This window comes from Tupaia chinensis, unplaced genomic scaffold (genome assembly GCF_000334495.1).
Source record: "Tupaia chinensis unplaced genomic scaffold, TupChi_1.0 Scaffold000074_1, whole genome shotgun sequence".
NCBI classification, from domain to species: domain Eukaryota; kingdom Metazoa; phylum Chordata; class Mammalia; order Scandentia; family Tupaiidae; genus Tupaia; species Tupaia belangeri.
Window position 1 is genome coordinate 791,192 of NW_006159534.1, and position 9,270 is coordinate 800,461.

Genomic DNA, 9,270 nt, shown 5'->3' on the forward strand with positions numbered 1-9,270 from the left:
TTTCTTATTTTGGAGAGATTTATCTATAGAGCATGTGCGCTTACCAGAGAGACAGAGACAGAAAGTGAGAAATCACCCTCCAGAGGGGATGGGCTCGCCGCAATAGCAACTTTTAAGCTGCCAGATCCAGGACTCGAACCCTAGTCAACTATGTGGGAGTTCAGCAACGTAACCATTATGCCATCTGCAGGTCCAGGTGAAGGTGTTATTTTAGCCATGTCTTAAAGACATAATAGCAGTTTCCCAGGTAGATACTGTTGGGAAAGAACAATCTAGGTTTGGACTCATAACCTTTTATGTGCTATAAACCCCGTTGGCAGTCTGGAGAAGTTTATCGATCCTTTTTCAAAATAGTGTTTTGAATTATGTAAAATACATAGACATAAATTAAACCAATAATATTGAGTATAATTTTGTTATAAAAAAATTACAGAAGGCAAGTTTGAAGTACCATGTGCTTTGTTATTTAACATATGAAATAGCAACATCTTGCAGAGACTCAGTAACTTTCATAACTTTATAAGCTATCACTCAGGGGTCTTCAGAAGGTTCATTAAAAATGCACGTTATAAAAAAAGGCATGAATTTAAATTTTTTTTGTTATCAAAATAAACTCACACTTCAATTCTGTTTTTCCGTGAACTTTTTCAAGTCCCCTCGTACAAATATTTTGAGCTATCTGTAATAACAGCACTAATGCAATATGAAAAATCCAGTTTCTTTTAGTGACAAAATTACAGGTAATGCTAACATTATGGTTTGTTCCCTACCATCTTAATTGATGGAAAATGTCAAAATTCACATAGAGATTAGTGAAAATAAAGATACCAAGTATGTCCTCATCCTGTTCTCGGTGGAGGACAGAGCATGGACAAGAGTGACAAGTAAGAGAAGAGTGTGACAAGTTCAGGAGGCTGTGGCATTTACCTGAAGTAAGGGTGGGAATGACAAGTGAGGATAGGTGGATGGTTAGCACAGTGTCACCAAAGAGCCTGTGCACCACGCAGAAATCAGTTTTGAATTTAGAAAACTAACCAGCATACTAACCTGGCAGGGGAGAGACCATGATTATGAAGTTGGTTTTCACAGGACAGAGCATTGCACTCCGGATGTACTGACCCCTGCTATTTTCCCAAAACGCGGCTGCGTAATTTGCGGTAGTGGGGGACTGTGTTCACGCTTGGGAAACGAAAGAAAAAGAAAACTAACTGTGGCAACATTGGAGATGATTCACTGGGAAGGGGACAGTCAGGAGATAAGAGCTCTTGGTGGCTATTGTAGTAAATTCCTATACAGTAAGAGACAGAACTAAAGCAGGGACAGAGACAGAAGGATATTAGAAATATTCAAGAATGGGAATGGGTAGACTGTAGGTAAAGTTTTATTTGAAAGTTTTTAAATGAAAATTTATTAATGTAGGGAACCAGCAGTTGGCGTAATGGCTATGTCGCTGGACTCCCACGTAGTTGACCGCAGTTCGCGCCCCGGACCCAGTGGCTTAAAACTCATGCCAGGCGCGTGTGCATGCATGCCCAAGATCCCGAGAGATGAATGGAGTGGAAGGGATTGTGGTGTGACCACCCCCCCTGGGGGGTGATTTCTCGCTTTCTGTCTCTATCTCTCTCTCTGTCTGGCGAGCGCACGTGCCCTATAGCGGAAAAAAAAAAATCCTCTCCAAAATTTATGAATGTAAGCAGATACCCTATTATTTTCCTAAACTGTAAATCACTCACATTCTTATGAAAAGTAGCATGGATATATGATTTGTGGCATATTCGCAGAATGGGATGCTACATAGAAAAAGAACCATTTATTACATCCCAAAATAGGTATGGATCTCATGAGCAAAATGTTAAACACATATAGACATAAAACTATATATACTACAATATTATATTTATTTAGTAAAAAACCAGGCAGAGGGGACCAGCAGGTGGCATGGTGGTTAAGGGGCTGGACACTCCCATGTGACTAACCACGGTTCAAGTCCTGGACCTGGTGGCTTGCGTGCGCGCTCTCTCTCTCTCTCTCTCTCGCTCTCTCTCTCTCTCTCTCATCAAATTAAAATAAATGAATTAATAAATAAAATTAAATAACTAATTCTTTAAAAAAAAAAAATCAGGCAGAGAGGCCAGCAGATGGAGTAGTAGTTAAGGCACTGGACTCCCACATGGTCGACCACTGAGTCCCAGACCTGGTGGTTTGAAACTCATGCTGGGCGCATGTGCATGCGTGTCCAAAATTACAAGAGGAGAATGGAGAAGGGAATGCAATGTGGCCATCCACACTGGGGGGTGATTTCTCATTTTCTGTCTCTGGTGAGCAAACACACCCTGTTACAAAAATCTGTCAAAATAAAACACCAAAAAACAACACAGAACTGATCTGAGAGATCAGTATAATATTTAACATTGAATTTGGTATAGGTAGTTACTTGGAAGGGGGATGTGGGGTGCTGATATATTCTGTTTCTTGTTCTAGGTTCTGGATTCATAGATTTGTATACTTTGTGAGAATTCACTGATCTATGTATATAAGTATATATACTTTTCTGTAAATATGTTGTATTTTAATAAAAATTTTAAAATCAAAAAAGAAAAGAAATGGGAATGGAAAGAATTAGTGAACATTTGGACCAGGAGCAACAATGGAGAGACAGGAGAAAAGAATGGCTTCCAAGTTTCTGGGTTAGATCATGAAGTGGAGAATGAAACTACGTTTCCAGCTACCTTGGAAATGTAGAGAATGGGACAGACAGACTCTCCCAAAGCCTAATGGTTAAGGGAGCTGGATCCCACGTCTTACTTGTTTTGAATCCTGACCCTGAAGGCTTAAAAAACACCCAGGTGTGTGCACATGCCCCACATCCTGACAGGGTGGAGAAACAGAAGGTATTGTGGCATAACCATGCCCCACTGGGGAGTGTTTTCTTTCTCCGTCTCTGTCTCTGCCTCTTTGTGGTGAGCACATGTGCCTTCTGGCGATTAAAACAAAAAAGAAACAGATATAGGGAGGTAGAGAGCAAAGGAAGATGATGAATTTAATTTTGAATGTTTTATTTCCTTGACAGGAATATAGAAAAGTAAACGTGGACTAGTTACTTAGGAACTTAGGAGAGAAGTCTGGGCCAGAGGCATAGATTTTATCACGGTTGATAGTTTGCCCAAGGAGAACATGGAGACTAAGGTGATTGAAAAACCAGTTTTAAAAATTTAGCAAGTCTGGGGCTGGCAGGTAGCATTGTGGTTAAGTACGCTGGACTCCCACATGGCTATCCGCAGTTCAAGTCTTGAACCTAGAAGCTTGCTTTCTCTCTCTCTCTCTCTCTCTCTCTCTCTCTCTCTCTCTCAGTCACTCACTCACTCTGTCCTCTGATCAAATTAAAATAAATGAAAAATAAATAAAGTTAAGTAAAATATATATTTTTGTAATTTGGCATGGGGACCAGCAGTTAGCATAATGGCTATGTCACTGGACTCCCACATAGTCAACTGCGGTTCGAGTCCTGGACCCCGTGGCTTAAACTCACACCGGACACGCATGCGTGCGTGCCCAAGATCCCAAGAGGAGAATGAAGGAGAAGGGATTGCAGTGTGGCCATCCCCCCGGGGGGTGATTTCTCGCTTTCTGTCTCTCTGTCTCTGTTTGGCAAGCGCATGTGCCCTATAGCAAAAACCTCTCCAAAAAAAGAAAAAAAAAATTGGCATGTCCAAAAATAGAGGTTCAGAACCTCAGGCTCACAGCACTAGATGGAATAGTGAAGTCTAAAAAGGTAGATGGAACCGTATTCTTAATATAGACAGTTGGCATTGCTTGGTCTCTGACAGTGTGCCAGTCACCGTGCCTGGCTTCACCAGGATGCCCTTACTCTTCATTGCCCTGTGGTGGAGGACCCATTACCGTCTCTTTACGGAGGATGCGTTGAAACAGAAAATCTCATGCCCAGAGGCTGCCAGTCTCATGACTAAAGGGGTTATGATTTAACCCCGGAAACCTGTCCTCAGGCCCAAACTCTGAAACATTAACCTCATACTCCCTTCCAGTTATGAAGATTCGTATTTACCAAACACAGAAGTTTAGATTTTCTCCCTTAGACGACAGGTTTCCTTCCACCAAGCAGTGTTCTGTTTTGTCTTTGATGTTTGCACAGAGATAAAACTGTCCAACATGCATTTCTCGGAGTGTACCCCATTGTTACAAAATGCAGTGCTGTAGTTGGAATTTATCTTGGTATATGGGGCAAAGTATGACTCCAACTTATTTTTTTTCCATAGGGTTATCACTTGTCTCAGTAGCATTTATTGAAGAGCCTATGTTTCTTCCGCTGTAATAAATTTTTATTTGTGTGTTTTTCAGCTTCTAGACTTTGTATTCTGCTTCATTGGATGTAATGTGTGTTCATGAGTTAGCATATAATTTTCTAAAAATTTATTATTGTTATATCATTATTTTTTAAAGAGATTTTTGCTATAGAGATTTTGCTTTTTGGAGAGGCAGAGAGAGAGAATGTAAACCCCACCCTTTCACCCCCCGGGAATGGCCATGCTGCAAACCCTTCTTTTCCATTCTCCTGCTGGGATTTTGGGCACACACATACATGTGCCTGGCATGAGTTTTAAGCTGCCAGGTCTGGGACTCGAGCTGCAGATGGCTACGTGGGAGCCCAGTGCCTTAATCACTACACCACTTGCTAGACCCTGTTTTTATTTATTTATTTATTTATTTTTAATTTGCTATAGGGCATATGAGAGAGAGAGAGAGAAAGAAAGAGAGAAAGCAAGCTGCCAGGTCCAGAACTCAAACCACGATTGCCCATATGAAACTGCAGTGCCTTAACCACCATGCCACCTGCTGGTCCCATAGCGTATAATGTTTTAATTTGTTCAGGCCATATCATATGTTTTGATACCTGGTCAAAATAGTTTCCTCTCTGCTTTTAAGAGCTTTCTAGCAGTTCTTGTTTGTTTTTTCTTAGGACCTTTAAAATTGTTGTGTTTAATTATGCTGCAGAAGATCTGATGGGACAAGCAGATGGTGTAATGGTTATGTCGCTGGACTCCCATGTAGTCAACTGCAGTTCGAGTCATAGACCCGCAGCTTAAAACTCATGCTGGGCGCGTGTGCCCAAGATCCCGAGAGGAGAATGGAGGAGAAGGGATTACAGAGTGGCCATCCCTTCTTGGGGGTGATTTCTCACTTTCTGTCTCTCTGTCTCTCTCTGTCTCTTTGGTGAGCACACACGTTCTAAAGCAAAAAAATCTCCTAAAAAAAAAAAAAACTACTGATATTTCTGATAGGATCAAGTTAAATTTTAAATTTTTATAATCATAAAAGTTTCAAATATCTTTCAATTTAAAACCTTTATCTGGACAGGAACCAGCAGTTAGTGTAATGGCTATGTCGCTGGACTCCCACGTAGTCGACCGCGGTTCACGTCCCGGACCCAGTGGCTTAAAACTCACGCCAAGCGCGTGTGCGTGCGTGCCCAAGATCCCGAGAGGAGAATGGAGGAGAAGAGATTGCGGCGTGACCATCCCCCCTGGGGGGTGATTTCTTGCTTTCTGTCTCTATGTCTCTCTCTGTCTGTATGGCGAGTGCGCATGCCCTATAGCGAAAATCTCTCTAAAAAACAAAAAAATCCTTTATCTGGAAAAGTTTTTTGTGGTAAGAGAGAGTGATATATCAACTTTGAGGATGGGTGTACAGTTGTGTCTACTTAGTGTATACCATGCCAGAGGCTGGAAATACTAATTAATTAGTATATTATTTGTCTCCTCAAAGACACACATAAATAAAAACATAAGCAGTCATTTGAGAATTATGTAAGTTTTTTTAGGTATAAGAAATAAGCTCATTTAATGGCTATTTATAGGGAGAAAGAGGAAACATTACTTGCCTTTTCATTTTTTTTAAACTGTAATATTTGAAATAATTTTAGATTGACATAAAAGTTTCAGAAATAGTCCTCAGAGTAAACATGGACTATATACAAGTCCTAGTAACAAGTCCCCCAGATCCTCATTTCTTTGCACTTAGGAACCATCTGGTGGTTCTTTCTCTTTCTCTGGCAAGCACGTGTGCCGTCTAGCAATTATAAAACATAAATTAATTTTTTAAAAGATGATGAGTATCTTTCTTTATAAGAAAGTATATTTCTCACTTTTCTCTCTCAGCGTATCAGTTCTGTGATCCCAAAATGCATGGAGGGTTCCCCTCACCGGCACGCGATTCTGCAGCCAGCACCAGCTGAGTGTCCTCTAATCCCATTCGGTTCTCATGCTTTCTCCCTAAAGATCACATCACATCCCTCTTGTTGAGGGCTCAGTCCTCAAGATTGCCCCTCTCTACCGCCACTCTCTCAGGTATTCATTACAAGTCTGGGCTTCAGAACTTCTGAATTTGGGGTTCCCAACCTGCTCCCCACCTTACATTTTGTGAATCTACTGGAGCAGATCAGAAAAGTCAGGGAGACATGGTTACCATTTATTATAAAAGATCTGACAAAGGATGCAGATGAAGAGATGCATAGGACAAGACGTGTGGAAAAGTATAGAGTGTCAGGTCCGGCAGGTGGAGTGATTACGGCGCTAGATTCCCGCATGGCTTACACCACTGTTTGAGTCCTGGACCTGGCAGCTTGAAAATCACTCTGGGCATGTTGTGTAAATCCCAAGAGGAAAATGGAGGAGAAGGGATTATAGCGTGGCCATCCCCTGGGGGTCGATTTCTCACCTTCCCTCTGTCTCTCCCAAGCAAGTACACGTGTGCTATGGCAAAGTCACTAAAATAAATAAGTAATTAAAAATAAGTGTAGGGCTTCCATGCTGAGCATGCCACCCTCCCAGAACCTCTATGTGCTCAGCTGCCTGGAAGCCCTGCTGTTTTGAGTCTTCCTTGGGTATTTCATTGCATAGGCCTGAAATGCTAATGGACTGGGTGGGGAAAACCAGCAAGGCCTGTTTATTCAAAGTCTTGGCTTCTTTCTTTCCTCCTGGATATGAGGCATGGCTGTCTGGAATTGGGGGTCTTAAAGATGGGGAAGGATTAGTTTCTATGACTTGCCTTGGGATGGGTGAAAGGAGGGCAGAAAGCCAATCTTTCACATTAACTCTCCAAAGCTGTTAGGAAGATGCTTGAGGAACTAAGGACAAAAGGCCAAATTCTTATGAGCTAGGAACCGCGGATGGAAAAAACAAAATACATTTGCCTATCATAATACCATAAAGTAAAGAAAGATTTTGCATTTACCCTTAAGTACGTACTAAGTATTTTGCCAGGAAATACCTAGAACTGTGTAAATATTCATTCCTGATCAACTGTCACTCACCAGGCGTAGCTGTGGTGGTGCTGGCGGTACAGGCCGCTGTGAATACTAGAGCCGCCTGGGGAGGCCTGGGTTTGGACCCGGGAACCTAAACACACTAGGTGTGCCCTTAAAAGCCTGTGATCCTGGCCAGCTGGGAGGCTTGGGGAAGGATTTGTGGCATGGCCATACCTTGTCAAAGGTAGGGCAGTGTGTGTGTGTGTGTGTGTGTGTGTGTGTGTATTCTAAAATAAATTTATAAGTGAACTTTGATAGTGCTTGACCCAGTTAGTTATTATGATAGTTGGCAAGTGGTGGTTTTGTAATTCTAGCATTGTTTCTGGATTTATTTCAGTCTGTTGAAGGGTCGAACTCTCTGTGACCCCCACACACATTTATTTTTAATATTACAAATTCACAGGCTTAATTTACTCAGTTCCAGTTTATTACTATTATTATTTTTTATTTTTTGGAGAGGTTTTAGCTATAGGGCGCGTGCGCTCGCCAGACAGACAGAGACATAGAGACAGAAAGCGAGAAATCACCCCCCAGGGGGTATGGTCACGCCACAATCCCTTCTTCTCCATTCTCCTCTCGGGATCTTGGGCACACACGCACACGCGCCCAGCGTGAGATTTAAGCCCCCGGTTCCGAGACGCGAACCGCGGTCGACTACGTGGGAGTCCAGCGACATAGCCATTACGCTAACTGCTGGATCCCCTATTATTATTTATTTTGATGCTCAAACTGTTTTGAGATTTGGCCAATAAGAACCTTGCAAGCTAGTTCTGGGGTCATTTTGGAATGATCTCATTCTCTGAACACTTCCTTACATCTGGCAGAACAGTATGGTGCAGGCTCACCTTGCTCTTTCCTGCCCCAGCCCGAGAGTCAGCGGTTTCTTCAGTGAGCCCCGGGTCCTTTTAATGTAGTATTAAAATGGTATCTAGAAACTAACATTACAACCAAGGTGTCACTGTTCTAAGTTCTTGTGAAGGACAGAGGTAGGAACTATGTGTGTTCACATGCACATGCATATGTCCATTTGCACACCTATCTACACACATCATTTTCTTATTTTTTAAATAATTATTTAATTTTATTTATTCATTCTTTTCTTTTCTTTTCTTTTTTTTAAATTTGACCAGAGAGACACACAGAGAGGGAAAGTGAGAAAGCAAGCCACCAGGTCCGGGACTCAAACCATGGTCTGCCACATGGGAGTGTCCAGAGCCTTAACCACTGTGCCACCTGCTGGTCCCTACACACATCATTTTCTGTATCTGAATATTAAAACCGTCAGTTCAAGCCACTATCTCTAGTCCTAATGCAATAGCACAGGATTTGTTCTGACCTCTCGTGTGTTTAAGTCTCTTCTCCATCCATAAGACACTGCGTTTTCACCATCATCATTCTGTTTACTTATTTGCTTAACTCCCTACCACCACATCACTCTGGCATGTCACCAACTTCTGCTACCGCTTGACCCAACACCTCACCCTCTCCTTTCCCTGGGTTCTCTGGCCACAATTTCAGCCCTAATGAAGAAGAAGGCAATTACTTCCTTTAACTAAAGTGAGTTCAGAAAGATGTTTGTGGTGGTACCTGGAAGAAAGATTGGTTAGAAGGGAACAGGGAAAGGAGACTTTATATATATATAACTAAAATATTCTCCGTTTGCATCTTTTGGGTTTATTTATTTAATTTGTCAGAGGGCATATGCACTTGCCAGAGAGAGGAGAAAACACACATCAGTGGGGCCGTCCCATCAGGATTGGGGCATGTGCACACACGGACCTGCTGTGGCCAGGACTGGAACTACAGTCAACAATGTGAGATCCATCTTCCTTAACCAGTAGACCACAGAGCCAGTCCACCAGTCCACCTTTTGAATTTTTTTCACACCATGTGCTTTTTTTTTTTTTTTTTTTTTTTTTTGAAGTTTTGTTTTTTTTTTTTTTTTTGAG

At 41.9% G+C, this 9,270-nt stretch overlaps 1 protein-coding gene and 1 pseudogene across 2 annotated transcripts in view; both read left to right on the forward strand.

The window, feature by feature from the left end:
* FAM20B (FAM20B glycosaminoglycan xylosylkinase) overlaps positions 1 to 9,270 on the forward strand; it is a 49,285-nt gene that overhangs the window by 31,901 nt on the left and 8,114 nt on the right. The gene's annotated exons all lie outside the window — the stretch shown is intronic.
* LOC114006089 (uncharacterized) lies at positions 1,040 to 1,184 on the forward strand (annotated as a pseudogene).